The following is a 19,577-nucleotide window of genomic DNA, read 5'->3' as shown; positions in this document are numbered from 1 at the left end:
GAGAGTATGTTAACATCCGAGAAATTAGCGCATTGATAAATGTATACTTTGATCAGCTCGTAATCGACGGGAATTATTAGGCTTTTTTCACCACGCCGAAAAGTAGACCCACGTTAAAAAGGATATAATTGATCTGCCTAGTCTATATTTCACGTGTTAAAGAAAGTAGACAAGGTATAGGATTTCAAATAATAATTTGTAATACTTATGGCGAGATATCACAAAGCAATTCTCCAAATAAAATATAGTGATATTAATCCGCGATGTTATAAGGCCCGCCGATTATGAGCTGATCAAACTGTAGGGTATAATCATTGATCAACATGTGTTGAGGGATTGTACATATCCTCCCGGCAGTGGCGTAGCGTGGGTCATCATATTGGGGGGCACCGACCATGATTGGGGTGCACCGGGTCTGATTGGGGCACAAGCCATTTTTTTGGCACTTTTCCTATGGGATTTTTTTTAATTTTGAGCTCGATTGGGGGCACGTGCCCCTATGACGCTACGCCACTGCCCCCGGCGCCCCAAATTCCAGGACAAATAGACCAAAAGCTTTAATGTGCATGGTCCGGTTTTATGCTACAATAATATTTCCCTCATTTGGCCAAATTTAGCATTGAAATGTTCTTGCGCTTCGCGTGTATTTTTGTCCCGGTAAAGTGATTTTGGTAGCGGATTAGCTGTACAATTTGAAAATGTTGCCACCCCTAAACCTGGTTGGTCTGCCTATGACTCCATTGATTAAAAGAAGTCTACATGAGGTCACAAAAGTGTCGCCAAAATTAGCGATTTTAACGAGAAACTCAAGGGGTCTAACACCCTCGACCCCACTCCGATGTAACTTTTTCCGCCTAAAATATTCCCTGCCCACGATCATGTATGTTGGTATTTCATTCAGTGAAAGCTTTTAGACATGATGATTTCCTTGTGGTCTAAGCTTGGCCTTTCCTTACTTTGCTTTACATAAGTTTGATGTTATCTTCCCGGGGGCAGTCTTTGTTTTCCCCTTCGCCTTGGCACTTCCTCGCAATCTTTTTTCTTTTATATGCTATTGGTGTTTTGAGACCACTGCAAGTTATTGGTATGTGTTTGTATTTACCAGAGGCGGATTTAAGGAAAAGGGCCCTGTCAGCAAAATATCCTGGGGGCCCATTAGTAAAGAGTTGGAATCAGGAGCGTGACTGAACTTTTTGTTTGATGGAGGGCAAGAGAAAAAAAATGACCAATGAGCATTAGTTCGGCCCAATGTTATGAGATATGTGCGCGCAGTGCGCAAATATTCATTCCATTTCATACTTGAGAAAGCTTGTGCACTCAAGTGGCCAATGCTTGGTTTAGGTATAAGATCGACGGTGGTGACAGGAGCATTACAATTTAGGGGGATGAACATATATTTTAGCAGAACATTTGTGCGCGAAGAAATGTAAATTTAGCGGAAAATGAAGGTGAAATTTGCTATATAATTGGCCAGTTCGCGCTTGCAATTTTACCCTATTTTGTCCCAAAACATGGTGTTTTTCGGGCTGAAAAGAAAAATGCAAGGGCAATTTTGGAGGCCCTAAAAATTTGGGGGCACTGGGCCAGGCCCATCTGGCCCAATGGTAAATCCGGCCCTGCAATGTTATAAGATATGTGCTCGCAGTGCGCAAATATCCATTCTATTTCAGCATGTACACTCAAATGGCCAATGCTTGGTTTAGGTATAAGATCGACGGTGGTGGCAGGAGCATTACAATTTACGGGGAGATGAACATAGATAATAGGAGGACATTTGTGCGCGCGAAGCGCGCGAAAAAATTCAATTTAGCCGAAATGAAGGTGAATTTAGCTATATAACTGGCCAGTGCGCGCGAAGCGCTCAAAATTATGCAATTTTACCCTATTTTGGCCCAAAACATGGTGTTTTTTGGGCTGAAAAGGAAGATGCAAGTGCAATATTTGGGGCCCTTGGGGCCCATCTGGCCCAATGGTAAATCCGGCCCTGGAGGCCCAAAACTCACTGTGAAGAAGACATGTGCACTCAAGTGGCCAATGTTTGGTTTAGATATAAAATCGACAGTGGCGGCAGGATCAGGAGCATTACAATTTAGGAGAAGATGATCATAGATTTTAGCAGCAATTTTAATTTAGCCGAAAATGAAGATGAATTTTGCTATATAACTAGCCAGTATGCAATTTTACCCTATTTTGGCCCAAAACATGGTGTTTTTCAAGCTGAAAGGGAAGATGCAAGGGCAAATTTGGAGCCCTGGGCCCGGGTCCATCTGCACCAATGGTAAATTCGGCCCTGCCCGGGAACTTTTGATTGTTCTTTGTAGTTTTAGAGCCAGCTTTAATGATACCCTTATATTTAACATTCCGTTTTCTTTTTGGGGGCCCTAGGCCAGGCAAAAATTTGGAGGCCCCAAACTCACCGTGAAGAAGACATGTGCACTCAAGTGGCCAATGCTTGGTTTAGGTATAGGAACGACGGTGGCGGCAGGAGCATTACAATTTAGGGGGAGATGAACATAGATATTCTTAGTACATTTGTGCGCGCAAAGCGCGCAAAAAAAATTCAATTTTGATGAAAATGAAGGTGAAATTTGCTATATAACTCGCTATATAAGCGCGCAAAATTATTTTACCCTATTTTGGTCCAAAACATGGTGTTTTTCGGCCTGAAAAGGAAGATGTAAAGCAATTTTTGGGGCCCCAAAAATTTAAAATTTGGGGGCCCTGGGCCCATCTGGCCCAATGGTAAATCCGGCCCTGGGGCCCCGGACCCATACTAGATGACCTACTTGTATTTTAAGATTATCAGTGTACCAACTCATAATCCTAATATTATTATTAATTTTGGGCCCCTTGGGCCCTTGACCTTTGACCTGTTGCTGGAGCCAAAACGGGCAAAATAAAACTTTTCGGGGTAGGGCCCTAAGTGTGCCACATACCGGGTCTGGTATCTTTTTTTAGTTTTAGGGCTACTATAGCCTTGACACTCATGTGGATAGAGGAGAAGGAGAAGCAACCCAAGAATGAATCATAAATGCGGGCATAAATAGAATGGCCTCTTGCACGTACGGGTAAATATATAACATTTTCGTTTCTATTCTACCCACCGCACCTTGGAACCTTGCAGAAAACAATTAGGATTTAAGCAAAAAAAAAGAAAAAAAAAAAAAAGCAAAGCAGGGGCCCTTTGGCCAAAATGGCAGGGGGCCTTGTCAGCAACTGCTGACTTGCTGACAGCTTAAATCCGCCACTGGTATTTACTAGTTTCTTGTAGTATAAAGGAGGTGTAATGTTTAAAGAGACGTGGTCCATTTTTTCATGTTCTGTTTTCTAACTTACATTGAAGACAATAAGATTAAAAGAACCATTGTGCTTACCCCATATATCGTACACGGCATTTCGATTCACAGCTCCGCATGTTTGTGAAGCATCTCCTGGGCAGGCTGTATTACAATCCGAATCCGGCCTGGGCGTGTATTCATCATAATTCAGACCATCGCTGCCACAAAAACACTTAAAACCATTCCTCAAATTGGCGTAGCGTGATCCATAAGATTGGCAGTGTGATATGCAGGCGTTTATTGTTTGACTCTCTTGGTCAAACAGGCTGTGATCTGTTGCTATATTTGCGTTGTTGTCGTAACAGCCTATGTACCGATGGTTTACTGGAGATTGAATAAATAAATAAATAAATAAATAAATAAATAAATAAATAAATAAATAAATAAATAAATAAATAAGGCCAGAATTGATCATCCCTTTTCAGAAGTAAATTAAACAACAGCCAAAAAAAACCACCAAAATATATTATCACACAAGAACAAAGGCGGGTTATCAAAAGAATTAGTTATAAGATGAGATTGGTTGTAATTTATATTTATTTTGAAAATATTTGATTGAATCAGCTACTTTCAGGTTACCGATAAGGGGGATTCCATAACAGTGGGCCGGTAGTCTTGATTCAATGATCAGTGAATACTTTCTTTTTTCTTGTTTGATAATATATACCTATTACAGTTTCTTGTGTGATAGCTGTGAATATCGGATCGTTTTACAAATAAATTATCAAATGAGCATGGTAGTTGTTTAACAGAATATTTATGCATGTGTAGTTTGTGTACACCCAGTTCTAATTCATATGGAAAAGAATCTTAGATAATTTATCTGCATTAATTTCTTAGAAAGTAAAAATCAAAAAAAAACAAAAATGGGGAATGGGGCTGTCGATTGGGTCAAGAACCTTTAATCGTGCCTTTTCATTTTCTTGCATCTCCTCCGTCTTGTTTTTATTCTATTTTGTTGTTTAAATAAATGTATTTTGATGGAAACAAATGAATATGAATGAAAATGAATATGAACAATTTAACTAATAAACATGACCAAGCGTGTGTTTCTGTATGAAACGGCCTTTTAAACTGAGCCTCAAGGAAAAAGAGATGATTTATTGTGCTTTCAATTGACTGAGTGTCTTAGGTTAAAGAAGAAATAAAACAAACAAACAAACAAACAATCCGAATCGTTTAAATTGATTATAATATAATAGTTGGAAAGATAGTATAATCTTGAATAACTTACCGATAAATGTTCCTTCTACCAACACTACCACAGTGACGAAAATGCCAACAAGAAGCATTAGACCATCCATTGCTGTTATCAGTTAAGGACTAATTTCATGTCATCAAGGAAAATCTTATCCAGACGTAATGAGTAAAAACAAACATGTCTGCACGTAATAATATTATTTTTACCAAACAAGGCGTAATAGAATTGCAACTTATAGGTTTACCCCAATCCAATACGTGCCAAGAGATATGGAAATCCGTGTGAGAATACAGATATATCTTGACGCTGTAGATTTATCAACTTCGAGAAGCGTAAATGAACGTAAGCTTTGAGTGTCTTTTAATAAGGTTCGTGTCGGAGTACTTCGCCTTTTTTAATTTATTCTCCGCTACTTATTGTAATAGGGAAAATAGACGTCTCGCGATATCTTGCGCAAATGAGTCTTTCTGTTATTATATTGATGCTGACATTCATGCTAACATTGTTTCAATTCCTCATTTCCTAGGTGTATAGGAACTAATTAAAACGACAGTGTGAGCAAACAAGAAAAGAATAGGTGGAAATCAATAAAAGCTTACAGAACTAATTATGAAAATAACTCAGCAGACTATTTAATTGAAATCATATTATATATTTGAAAAACCACGTGGCTAAATTGTACACTCTCATTGCAACTATGTACAAACTAAGCACACCTCGTTCAATCGCTTGCTTATTCTATAATCCTTCATTTCAAATTATAAGTTTTGGTTTCTCTTTGTTCAGAACCCCCCAAAAAAAAAAAAGCCGAATTAAAAGAAGTCCACAACTTGTCTGCAATCATATCATCTAACACTAAATTTATGCTATATACCTGAGCGACAGTGATTGGCATTTACCCCATGAGGTAGGTCGTTTTTTGTTGCGTTGGGGAAAAAAGTTGAGATTTTTATACCACTGGAAACCTCTGGCTACATAATGTTTATGTACCAAATATTTCTTGCAGATTAATTCGTTTAGCAAAAATATCGTCAAATTTAAATTTCGTTCTGGTATACCAGAACGAAATTACAACAGTGGCCTATTGAGCAAAAAAAACCGCAAAATCGGAATCAACTGAAATTTTGGGAATAAGCCTTTTTCGTGAATATCTGCTGAAAAATGTAACAAAAAGAGGATGCTAGGATCACGAAATCCTCATTTAAGTGTATAGAGCATATAATAGCTTATTGAGACTAACTGTCATGATTTTGCTAAGCAAATATCGGATAAACATCCGGTTGTGTTTATATTGAATCGGATATCATGTTGTTTATATCACTCGAGTCATCCCTTTTGTAATCTGGAGAGCAAATATTTCGATGGTCTATATTTTTACAGTGAAAATAGCCTTGGCTGATCGGATTTTCTAAACCACGATTTTAAATGTATATTGACATGATCGATTTATCTACTGAATTGAATATTGCACTGCGAAATTTAAACATTTCTTTTGTATACGTAGATCAGGTATGTTTTTCACACCATTATGTAACAAACTGAAATGAAACTCCTTTCTACAAATTTTAAGTTTCTAACAAAGGGTACGAACAAAGATATCGATAATGACATCATTCAAGAGCTTATGCAGGATAATAGGACCAAACCCAAAAGCAATACTAAAACTCAATATTTGAAATGACCGAATGACACAGCATTTGCTTGGTGTATTCTTGCGCATACTTCTAAAGCCTCTCAATCCAAGATGGCGTCCAGAACGGTCGCCATCAAAGTGCCACAAAGTTTTTTGTTAGTATTATTTATCCTCAACATTCGCCCAACTACAACTGTCCTGTTTTGTCTCCAACAGTAGACAACAATTCTAAAAACTACCAAAATACACGAGGCAAATACAATTCCATTTAGTGGGAGAGTTATGTTCCTACTGATCATTGCTGATGAATAAAACATTCACCTACACTACTCATACACAATGCATTATTTAACACAGGATTGCAAGGTGTTACCTCCAAAAGTAGAGCATGTCTCTATTTTTTTCATAGCGATCAGGGTATCAACTTCATCCTGCAGGTTCAAAATACACGGAACAATTGTGCTGCATGGTGCTCTAATGTCTAATGTGGTCTACAACAAGCAATAATTACATGAAAAATGTGTGTGTTTTTGCCATAACTGTTGTGGAAATCGGTGCTGATGGACACATTTAACCCTAACGCCCCAAGTGTGTTTTTTTTGTTGCTATCTGAGCTTATCTGAAGGGAAAGAAGAAACAAAAGGAGAGAAAATGAACAAAGAAGTCACGATAACCACGGGGGTCCGACGTAAATATGACTTAGCGTGGTTGCGGGGGGGGGGGGTTGCGTCATGGCATCACCAGATAGGCCAGTTTGTCACTAAATCAGAATTGCTTCTTGAAGTCACATTGGATTCAACGGGGTGTCATAATGTGCCAGATTAGATAGTACATCTATTAAACATAAAAAGTTACCCAAATATGGTTTAGTTTTAAAATTAGGATTTTTCTTCTAAGTGTAAGGATACTTTTTGGCGCAGTGTACATTATCAGCACTAACACATGTGACTAACGACCAAACAAAAACCTGTTGAGGCTGTAATTCTTGGGGGCTAAGCCCAGGGTATTGAGAAATTCGTAGAATTTTAAATTAATGGCACTTTACATACACCTACGATTTTGTTCTAGTGATCTGTTAAAAGGTAAAGACCTAATACCGTAAAATTCCGTCTACAAGCATATATATGCCTCTAAACGAGGCAAGATGCAGACACTCTCAACAAAAACGTTATTTGGAGTTTGAACAACTATATTACTGATAAAAGCGGCTGTACAAACATGTATATTTGTAAGACCAATCTATTGCAATGTTTTTGAGAAGGGTATTGGCCTTTCATATCTTTCGTTAAAAAAACCCTCGTTTAGAGGCATATATGCTTCTAGACGGAATTCTACAGTATTTGAATAGGAATGTTGATTTCAACTGTGATTTTTGTTCATTATGAACAATTTCAACTAAAAATGAAGGTGGTTTGCTCACGTTTTTGTGACGTTTCACCACTAAACTACTGGTTTCATCAGACTGGTAAATTTATCACATTTCCTTTTATGGACAACAGGAAGCACCGTAAAGGACATGATGAGTCGGTCAAAGATGTTGTTGAGTGCGTAGGCCCCCTCGTCCTTGTTTACAGTGTCATGTCCTGTTCTGCGGATCCAAATGGCTTCTTTCAGCCACCTGGTAATTTTATCAGCTTCACGATCAATGACTTTAGATTTAGAGTGACTTTTGAAGTTCTCAGATCCCAAAATCAGAATTGTTCAATAAGTGAGCTACAATTAGTTGTATCAAAATGGCTGATGGTATGTCCTTCGTGAATGGGGACAGAAGTGAATACAGAGTACAACATAATGTCCCCATTCAATATCCATGCGTGACACACCAATATGGCAGCTTTCCAAATGCTCACGCATGGGGCAATATTGTCCATTCTCTTTAGGTCTAATCTCAGCGGAAAGAATACTAACTCAGTCACCTTTACTCGACCTTTACGATCAACTCGTCCAGGTGATGACGTCACAAGTCAAGATCGGATTTGTTGTTCAGATCGGTTTGAGAAAATATCCAGAAAGGAAGTAAAACATTACTGCTATATATAAATAGTAAATTTGACATTTATATGAGAACTTTTACTTATAAATAATTATCGATTCTTTCAGTTTTAGAATTTTGTCGAAACTCGTTTTATTTGTGCCGTTCATCTCGAAATGCGTACTGAGGAAATTTATATTTGAGTTTATAGCTTTCTTGTTCTTTCCTCATCTTAGATGACTTTCAACATGGAATGACTTGATCTTTAATCCTCTGAAATTTCTGACTTAAAATAGTTGAAACTTATCGCCCGCAGTCAACACCAGTGTGGGGAAATTATATGCTGGTTGTTAGTTATTACAGGCGTTAAGGGTGATCTTAACCCTGGAATTATGGAAACTTTTGGGCCTCATAACTGCAAAATTGTTGGTTGGTCTAAAGTATATAAAGGTATGCATATTTAGAATTGCAAAGACTTGATGAATTCATCTGTGAGGTCAAATTATGGCAAAAATACTGATTTTGGGAGAAAGTCCCCTCAAACGGTTTTTGGCCCAAATTTTATTCTGACCACGTAACAAAAAAAATCTTGAGTAAAAAAAAATATAAATAATGTTTTTTAAACAAAAAATCTAATATACTTTAGGCCAATAATTTATACGTTTTCCATAATTCCAGGGTTAAGACCAACGTTAATATTTCATAATTGCAAATATTCATAATACAGTTGACACCTGTTATAAAAGGTGAGATGCTATATAAAACTCGCAGCCTTCCTCCTCCAGTAACTCATCACCTGTTATAAAAGGTGAGATGCTATATAAAACTCGCAGCCTTCCTCCTCCAATAACTCATCACCTGTTATAAAAGGTGAGATGCTATATAAAACTCGCAGCCTTCCTCCTCCAGGGAGCACACCACTAAATCAATGCGCCATTTGTGCAACCCTACTGAGTTCCGGTAAAATACAGAAAGTTTTTGAGGTATAATGGGCTGCTCTTTGGACTAATAATCAGAAAGAGTAGCGAATGATAGCTTAAATAAAAGTGTAAAGCCTGTGCATGAATTTGAATCACTAAAAAAGTCGCATTTTTATAATTATCGAGAAAATAGGTCCGCGTATTAAAAAATGGGCAGAAACGGGTTTACAGTCATGAGAGCATGTCAAAAACAGTGAGGGCGCTGTTTAGCGGCTCCTACCGGGAAAACGAGACGGAAGACTACCCATACATTGAAACATATGTTAAACTTTCATCGATTTGCAATCGACTGGTTATCCTTAAATTTCTCAGGATGTGCCGAAAAGGCCTCAAAACGAGCAAATAAAACTGGTGTTTTTACACGTATTTCAATGGGACAATTATTTAGTGGTGTGCGCCCTTCGAAGGGCCTAGGAGTAAAACCGTGCTTTTCAGAGATTCAGCCAAAATTGAAATGGCTTTTGATTAAATTGCAGTTTTTTCGATTTAAATAGATAGTTTATATGTTAGTGAATATATTTAATGCGTTTTAGATGCAAATTGCGCTAAGATTATTCCCCCAGAGGCCTTCAAAGTTCAAGAAATTGCCACAAATTGTGTAAAAACAAGATTTCTTGGATTTAAAGCAATTTGGGCTTAAGGTGACAAATCGGTGCGTGCCGTTTAAAGCTGCCAAATCTTGGTTTTATATGGCGGGGGGGTGATTGTTATAAATCATTAACAGTAGACCCATGCAATTGTGAAACGTGATTTACTCTCATTTAAAACCGAATTTCATCAGATGGAAGGTCAAAAACTATCTAGAGAATTGGAATTTAATGCAAATATAGAAGAGTAAGCATGAATGGTCAAAATGTTGAAAATTTGCCTATTTTCGGAATCCGCCATGTAACTTTGAAAGGCAATTTCTCTTGAAGTGAATGTCACAGAGCAATTCTGTTTCGAGCGTTTTACTCAAAACATTTTATATTTCAAGAAAAAGATAAAAGAATTAAATTTTATGAACATCAGAAACCCTAGAAGGGAGCACACCACTAAATCAATGCGCCATTTGTGCAACCCTACTGAGTTCCGGTAAAATACAGAAAGTTTTTGAGGTATAATGGGCTGCTCTTTGGACTAATAATCAGAAAGAGTAGCGAATGATAGCTTAAATAAAAGTGTAAAGCCTGTGCATGAATTTGAATCACTAAAAAGTCGCATTTTTATAATTATCGAGAAAATAGGTCCGCGTATTAAAAATGGGCAGAAACGGGTTTACAGTCATGAGAGCATGTCAAAAACAGTGAGGGCGCTGTTTAGCGGCTCCTACCGGGAAAACGAGACGGAAGACTACCCATACATTGAAACATATGTTAAACTTTAATCGATTTGCAATCGACTGGTTATCCTTAAATTTCTCAGAATGTGCCGAAAAGGCCTCAAAACGAGCAAATAAAACTGGTGTTTTTACACGTATTTCAATGGGACAATTATTTAGTGGTGTGCGCCCTTCGAAGGGCCTAGGAGTAAAACCGTGCTTTTCAGAGATTCAGCCAAAATTGAAATGGCTTTTGATTAAATTGCAGTTTTTCGATTTAAATAGATAGTTTATATGTTAGTGAATATATTTAATGCGTTTTAGATGCAAATTGCGCTAAGATTATTCCCCAGAGGCCTTCAAAGTTCAAGAAATTGCCACAAATTGTGTAAAAACAAGATTTCTTGGATTTAAAGCAATTTGGGCTTAAGGTGACAAATCGGTGCGTGCCGTTTAAAGCTGCCAAATCTTGGTTTTATATGGGCGGGGGGGTGATTGTTATAAATCATTAACAGTAGACCCATGCAATTGTGAAACGTGATTTACTCTCATTTAAAACCGAATTTCATCAGATGGAAGGTCAAAAACTATCTAGAGAATTGGAATTTAATGCAAATATAGAAGAGTAAGCATGAATGGTCAAAATGTTGAAAATTTGCCTATTTTCGGAATCCGCCATGTAACTTTGAAAGGGAATTTCTCTTGAAGTGAATGTCACAGAGCAATTCTGTTTCGAGCGTTTTACTCAAAACATTTTATATTTCAAGAAAAAGATAAAAGAATTAAATTTTATGAACATCAGAAACCCTTGAAGGGAGCACACCACTAAATCAATGCGCCATTTGTGCAACCCTACTGAGTTCCGGTAAAATACAGAAAGTTTTTGAGGTATAATGGGCTGCTCTTTGGACTAATAATCAGAAAGAGTAGCGAATGATAGCTTAAATAAAAGTGTAAAGCCTGTGCATGAATTTGAATCACTAAAAAGTCGCATTTTTATAATTATCGAGAAAATAGGTCCGCGTATTAAAAATGGGCAGAAACGGGTTTACAGTCATGAGAGCATGTCAAAAACAGTGAGGGCGCTGTTTAGCGGCTCCTACCGGGAAAACGAGACGGAAGACTACCCATACATTGAAACATATGTTAAACTTTCATCGATTTGCAATCGACTGGTTATCCTTAAATTTCTCAGAATGTGCCGAAAAGGCCTCAAAACGAGCAAATAAAACTGGTGTTTTTACACGTATTTCAATGGGACAATTATTTAGTGGTGTGCGCCCTTCGAAGGGCCTAGGAGTAAAACCGTGCTTTTCAGAGATTCAGCCAAAATTGAAATGGCTTTTGATTAAATTGCAGTTTTTCGATTTAAATAGATAGTTTATATGTTAGTGAATATATTTAATGCGTTTTAGATGCAAATTGCGCTAAGATTATTCCCCCAGAGGCCTTTAAAGTTCAAGAAATTGCCACAAATTGTGTAAAAACAAGATTTCTTGGATTTAAAGCAATTTGGGCTTAAGGTGACAAATCGGTGCGTGCCGTTTAAAGCTGCCAAATCTTGGTTTTTTATATGGGCGGGGGGGTGATTGTTATAAATCATTAACAGTAGACCCATGCAATTGTGAAACGTGATTTACTCTCATTTAAAACCGAATTTCATCAGATGGAAGGTCAAAAAACTATCTAGAGAATTGGAATTTAATGCAAATATAGAAGAGTAAGCATGAATGGTCAAAATGTTGAAAATTTGCCTATTTTCGGAATCCGCCATGTAACTTTGAAAGGGAATTTCGCTTGAAGTGAATGTCACAGAGCAATTCTGTTTCGAGCGTTTTACTCAAAACATTTTATATTTCAAGAAAAAGATAAAAGAATTAAATTTTATGAACATCAGAAACCCTTGAAGGAGCACACCACTAAATCAATGCGCCATTTGTGCAACCCTACTGAGTTCCGGTAAAATACAGAAAGTTTTTGAGGTATAATGGGCTGCTCTTTGGACTAATAATCAGAAAGAGTAGCGAATGATAGCTTAAATAAAAGTGTAAAGCCTGTGCATGAATTTGAATCACTAAAAAAGTCGCATTTTTATAATTATCGAGAAAATAGGTCCGCGTATTAAAAAATGGGCAGAAACGGGTTTACAGTCATGAGAGCATGTCAAAAACAGTGAGGGCGCTGTTTAGCGGCTCCTACCGGGAAAACGAGACGGAAGACTACCCATACATTGAAACATATGTTAAACTTTCATCGATTTGCAATCGACTGGTTATCCTTAAATTTCTCAGAATGTGCCGAAAAGGCCTCAAAACGAGCAAATAACACTGGTGTTTTTACACGTATTTCAATGGGACAATTATTTAGTGGTGTGCGCCCTCCAGTAACTCATCATCTGTTTAAAAGGTGAGATGCTATATAAAACTCGCAGCCTTCCTCCTCCAGTAACTCATCATCTGTTATAAAAGGTGAGATGCGATATAAAACTCGCAGCCTTCCTCCTCCAATAACTCATCATCTGTTTAAAAGGTGAGATGATATATAAAACTCGCAGCCTTCCTCCTCCAGTAACTCATCATCTGTTATAAAAGGTGAGATGCTATATAAAACTCGCAGCCTTCCTCCTCCAGCAGTAGACTTCGGTTGTATATATAAATGCGCTTTTATAAATGCGCACGTGACCAGATGGCCAGCGCCATATTTGCATTACATCACTGTCAATCACTGAAATGGCGACCATTGAAGGAGTGGCTACAGTTGTGACCTTGTTTCGTGGCTAGCACTGGCAAGGAACATTGGCTGGAGGTTCGATGCTATAAATTTGCAAGGATGTATCATGGATATCAAAGGATCATGATTATTGCACAGCACCCCCCATGTACAAACATAACTAATGTTTATTTATTTATTTTTATTTATTTATTTATTTATTTATTTATTTATTTATTTATTTATTTATTTATTTATTTATTTATTTATTTATTTATTTATGCGACGAAAAACGAAAACCCTGTTCTATTTTGAACAAATTGGGAAACAAATTTTTCCTGTACAAATGAATGCCGACCCCAAATTTCGGAAATGTTACTTTTTTGCATTTTCTCAAATTGAAATTTATTTACAGATTTTTGAGATTTTTGGGTTATTTAAAATTTTCAAAAAAATACCAACCAACCGACCGACCGACCCTACTTGAAAGGTCCGTTCGCCCATAGAACAGGGTTTCTCTCTTTCTCGCCTTACTTATAATTTTATAAATATTATTTGTCCCCCCCTTCCCCCCAAACCACCCTCCCCCTTTTACACTCATAAATTAATTGTTTTTTTGCTAACTTTCCCCTTCCGTGTAAAGTAAAACTTTATAAGCCGGTTGAATCAAACTGAACAAAATTGACGTATACAATTACAATATACCATGACAATAATGTGTATGGCGAGATCTAACTTACTAGCTGAATAAACCTCGAACCATGCATCACATACGTGATTGTACGTCATATTGTCATATAACGTATGAGCGTAATGTATAGTACCGTATACAAGTCTTCCTCAACATCTTCCAGCCGGGATGATTAGATCATGTACAGTCATCTACGTGTTTATAGACGAATCCAAATACACGCATTCCTACACCTGACTAGCAGCCTTTAGTTGGGTAGCCGTCGGCTACAATGCACTCAAAATGTGAAATGATTCGGCCTTGGCGGAAATTTTAAACTGCATTCCATCACCCGTTTTACACCTTCCGCGAAAACACAGGTAGACAAAAGAATAACACAATACATTTCCTTCGACAAAACACACAGCATGGTCTATTCGTTGTTGAAGTGACATAATAATCGGATTAACTATACGCGGTATCTATGCATTGATGTACTTGCGAACAAAAGGACTATGTATATGAATAGATGCGACGGGATTACCTGCGGAATTATCTCCATTATATATATTATTAGCTATTATTCTATTAACCCTCCTCGTCCTTGCATCTTCTCTAGGTGTTAGGCGGCTTTTATTTGCACAATCGGACGCTCAAAACACCAGGTTGGTGCTAGCGGCTACCCAAAGATGTCCGACCAAATCTTGACCATGACTTGGCTACTTGGATTCGTCTATAGACGAATCTAAATTCACGCATTCCTACACCTGACTAGCAGCCTTTAGTTGGGTAGCCGTCGGCTACAATGCACTCAAAATGTGAAATGATTCGGCCTTGGCGGAAATTTTAAACTGCAGTCCATCACCCGTTTTACACCTTAATACATAATAATCGGATTAACTACACGCGGTATCTATGCTTTGATGTACTTCTCGTCCTTGCATCTTCTCTAGGTGTTAGGCGGCTTTTATTTGCACAATTGGACGCTCAAAACACTAGGTTAGTGCTAGCGGCTACCCAAAGATGTCCGACCAAATCCTGACCATGACTTGGCTCGTTGGATTCGTCTATACTCTAAATTGTACGTCAAAGGGTGGCAAAGGGTGTACAGATTACCGATTTAGTATGGGGACACAAAAAGGTGCTTAAAAACACATTTTGAATGTTTTTTGTCCATTTGCGAGCGAATGAGTAAATTAGAATTGAGGAGGTCGGGCGGGGACATCTAGCCTATTAGTTTGAGAGGGTCATTATACCGAAAAGGGCTAAAGTTCCTCAATTTACGTTATAATTAGAGTTAAAATTAGGGTCAGAGTTATGTTCATTGGCGGCGCTACGGGGGGGATACTTATCTTGACTCCCAAATAAATAAATCCACGACCCCTTCCTTCCGAAGAAAATGACAGTCCCCTAAGTTCCCTACGTGCAAACATTATCAAATAACATCATCGGCAGCTACCCAGTTCTGACCTTAATGCCAGTAAGAATCACATTTCGTCATCAATATGGCCAATTGCCACGCCCATTTAGCACGGAAATAATGAAATATAACTTTTTAAATCAGCTATATCTAGCTTTTCCGTCATAAATTGTTTTTTTCCGCGATGGAAAATCCAAATAAAGAGTTTATGTTTCGGGTCAAATTATTTTGCCCTTTGCAATCAATGCCACTATTTTGCAAAACCAATTTTCCTTGTAACCTGTCATTTTCGCCTATACCTTTGCGTGTGGAATTTGTGCACATCCGGGTACCTTACATCGTTGAACACGGTATGGCGACTTGTAGATGTCACGTGCGCATTTATAAATGCGCATTTATATATATACCCGAAGTCCACTGTCCAGTAACTCATCACCTGTTATAAAAGGTGAGATGCTATATAAAACTCGCAGCCTTCCTCCTCCAGTAACTCATCACCTGTTATAAAAGGTGAGATGCTATATAAAACTCGCAGCCTTCTTCCTCCAGTAACTCATCACCTGTTATAAAAGGTGAGATGCTATATAAAACTCGCAGCCTTCCTCCTCCAGTAACTCATCACCTGTTATAAAAGGTGAGATGCTATATAAAACTCGCAGCCTTCCTCCTCCAATAACTCATCACCTGTTATAAAAGGTGAGATGCTATATAAAACTCGCAGCCTTCCTCCTCCAGTAACTCATCATCTGTTTAAAAGGTGAGATGCTATATAAAACTCGCAGCCTTCCTCCTCCAGTAACTCATCATCTGTTATAAAAGGTGAGATGCTATATAAAACTCGCAGCCTTCCTCCTCCAGTAACTCATCATCTGTTTGACTCTCTTGGAGACGACAAATAAAACTACCATCGCTCTGTTTAACAAAGTCAAAACTATGACACCTGCTATCTGTCAGGCAAAATCTGGAGCAATCCCGTTTGGATCGTGCGGACCTTATTTGAATTGTTGTGTCAATTTTACCGACGCACTGTGTCTCTGCCATTTTTATGTACTCTGCATGACCTAAAAACAGTGAGGAAATAAAATAAAGTAAATCAAATACCGTAGTTTGTTTGGAATAATGTTAGCAACAAAACAAGGCAAGACGTAACAAACAAATGACAACCAAGAACTTATATTAACGCCTACATTTTCGATGTTTCAGGTATTTTCTCAAAATATCAAAAGCTATCTTAAGAACCACTGAACCAATACTAGGCTTGTTTGTACTCATTTTAATGCATTTTTCATGCTGATTCCAAATATGGTCATGAAAAATTATAATTCTGAAATTTTTGAAAACAAAGAAATTTGTCGTCTGCAGTCGACACCCGCGTGGAGAGAGTTAACACTGCCTACGTCGACACTTACGCTTGGAAGGTGCATTGTTAGGTACATTTGAAGTGCAATGAAGTGATGTTGTAGCTTGGTTTGTTGAAGCTTGTCCACCGGTTGAATCCTGTAAAATGAGTTAAAAGGATAAACAAACAGAGGAAACGAAAAAATAACCATATTATAGACCCTTAGTGCCATACTATTACGCTGCCTTTCGTATTCGCAGAGGAGGACAATTTCGACCTCCTCGTTTGTTTACAATCAGAGAGGTAGACAAAGGGCCTGTCAAAACTGTTCCGCTTGTCCAAATACTCAAGTACCAAAAGGATGGTCCACAACTGTGAAGTAGGACCATGTGCTTCTGTTGTCCAATTTGGCATCAAGTTTTCGAATGGAAACAGTTCAGACCCAGAACACGATCATGTCAGAAATTTATATTTTGTTCTGGGTCTGATTATTCGGACTAATAGACCCTATGAGAAACATTATTGATTATTATATTATCATGATTATATGCCTATACAAGCAAATTATCAGGAAAATCTGGATTAGGTGTGTTATATCTATCGACCTTTCAATGTCTCTTTCATATATTATTTTCATTTATCCATCTGTTCAAACCATTTAAAGGGGCATTTCGTGATCCACAGCCTCATCCCCCACTTTTCTCAAAAAAAGTTGAGATTTTTATATCACTGGAAACCTCTGGCTACATAATGTTTATGTACAAAATATTTCTTGCAGATTAATTCGTTTAGCAAAGATATCGTAAAATTTGAATTTCGTTCTGGTGCACCAGAACGAAATTACAACGCATTGTCTATGGAGCAGTGTAATACACATAATCATGCATAACTCGCGAACGCAAATTCGGAATCAACTGAAATTTTGGGAATAGGTTTTTTTCGTGGATATCTAATGAAAAATGACATAAATAGAGGATGCTAGGATCACGAAATACTCCTTTAAGTTGAAAACGGAATTTTAAGATCACATCAATTTCTTCTGCATCAATTTGGTCTACTTTCTTTTTAAATATTTTCTTCAAATTCAGATCAAGTTAATATGGGTTAATATACACGAGATATCATTTACCAAAATAAATGGTAGTATACTCACTGCTTCAGCAGTTGTGGAAGCTTACAGGCATCGGTTGCAGAAATATGGGTGTCAGTTGTGGAAGCATGGGCTTTAGTTGTAGAAACATACATTTCAGTAGCCATGGTAGACTGGGCTACATCAGTTGCAGTAGCCATGGTAGATTGGGCTTCATCAGTTGCAGTAGCCGTGGTAGACTGGTCTTCAGTTGCAGTAGCTATGGTAGACTGAGCTTCATCAGTTGGAGTAGCCATGGTAGACTGGTCTTCAGTTGCAGTAGCTATGGTAGACTGGGCTTCATCAGTTGCAGTAGCCATGGTAGACTGGGCTTCATCAGTTGCAGTAGCCATGGTGGACTGGGCTTCATCAGTTGCAGTAGTCATGGTAGAATAGGCTTCATCAGCTGCAGTAGCCATGGTAGACTGGGCTTCATCCGTTACAGTATCCATGGTAGACTGAGCTTCATAAGTTGCAGTAGCCATGGTAGACTGGGCTTCATCAGTTGCAGTAGCTATGGTAGACTGGGCTTCATCAGTTGCAGTAGCCAACGTAGAATGTGCTTCATTAGTTGCAGTAGCCATGGTAGACTGGGCTTCATAAGTTGCAGTGACCATGGTAGATTGGCCTTCAGTTGCAGTAGCCATGGTAGATTGGGCTTCATCAGTTGCAGTAGCCATGGTAGACTGGGCTTCATCAGTGGCAGTAGCCATGGTAGACTGTGTTTCACCAGTTGCAGTAGCCATGGTAGACTGGGCTTCATCAGTTGCAGCAGCCATGGTAGACTGGGCTTCATCAGTTGCAGTATCCATGGTAGACTGAGCTTCATCAGTTGCAGTAGCCACGGTAGACTGGGCTTCATCAATTGCAGTAGCCAACGTAGAATGTGCTTCATTAGTTGTAGTAGCCATGGTAGACTGGGCTTCATCAGTTGCAGTAGCCATGGTAGACTGGGCTTCATTAGTTGCAGTAGCTATGGTAGACTGAGCTTCGTCAGTTGCAGTAGCCATGGTAGACTGGGCTTCAGTTGCAGTAGCCATGGTAGACTGGGCTTCATAAGTTGCAGTAGACATGGTAGACTGGGCTTCATTAGGTGCAGTAGACATGGTAGACTGGGCTTCATCAGTTGCAGTAGCCATGGTAGACTGGGCTTCATCAGTTGCAGTAGCCATGGTAGACTGGGCTTCGTTAGTAGCAGTAGCCATGGTAGACTGGGCTTCATCAGTTGCAGTAGCCATGGTAGACTGGGCTTCATCAGTTGGAGTAGCCATGGTAGACTGGGCTTCATCAGTTGCGGGGCGTCATCAGTTGCAGTAGCCATGGTAGACTGGGCTTCATCAGTTGCAGTAGCCATGGTAGAATGGGTTTCATCAGTTGCAGTAGCCATGGTAGACTGGGCTTCATCAGTTGGAGTAGCCATGGTAGACTGGGCTTCATCAGTTGCAGTAGCCGTGGTAGACTGGTCTTCAGTTGCAGTAGCCATGGTAGACTGGGCTTCATCAGTTGCAGTAGCCATGGTAGACTGGGCTTCATCAGTTGCAGTAGCCATGGTAGACTGGGCTTCATCAGTTGCAGTAGCCATGGTAGACTGGGCTTCGTTAGTAGCAGTAGCCATGGTAGACTGGGCTTCATCAGTTGCAGTAGCCATGGTAGACTGGGCTTCATCAGTTGGAGTAGCCATGGTAGACTGGGCTTCATCAGTTGCAGTAGCCATGGTAGACTGGGCTTCATCAGTTGCAGTAGCCATGGTAGAATGGGTTTCATCAGTTGCAGTAGCCATGGTAGACTGGGCTTCATCAGTTGGAGTAGCCATGGTAGACTGGGCTTCATCAGTTGCAGTAGCCGTGGTAGACTGGTCTTCAGTTGCAGTAGCCATGGTAGACTGG

The sequence above is a fragment of the Amphiura filiformis genome, chromosome 16 (assembly GCF_039555335.1).
Source record: "Amphiura filiformis chromosome 16, Afil_fr2py, whole genome shotgun sequence".
Taxonomy (NCBI): Eukaryota; Metazoa; Echinodermata; class Ophiuroidea; order Amphilepidida; family Amphiuridae; genus Amphiura; species Amphiura filiformis.
The sequence above is the reverse complement of the archived record's forward strand: the minus strand, read 5'-3'. Positions refer to the sequence as shown.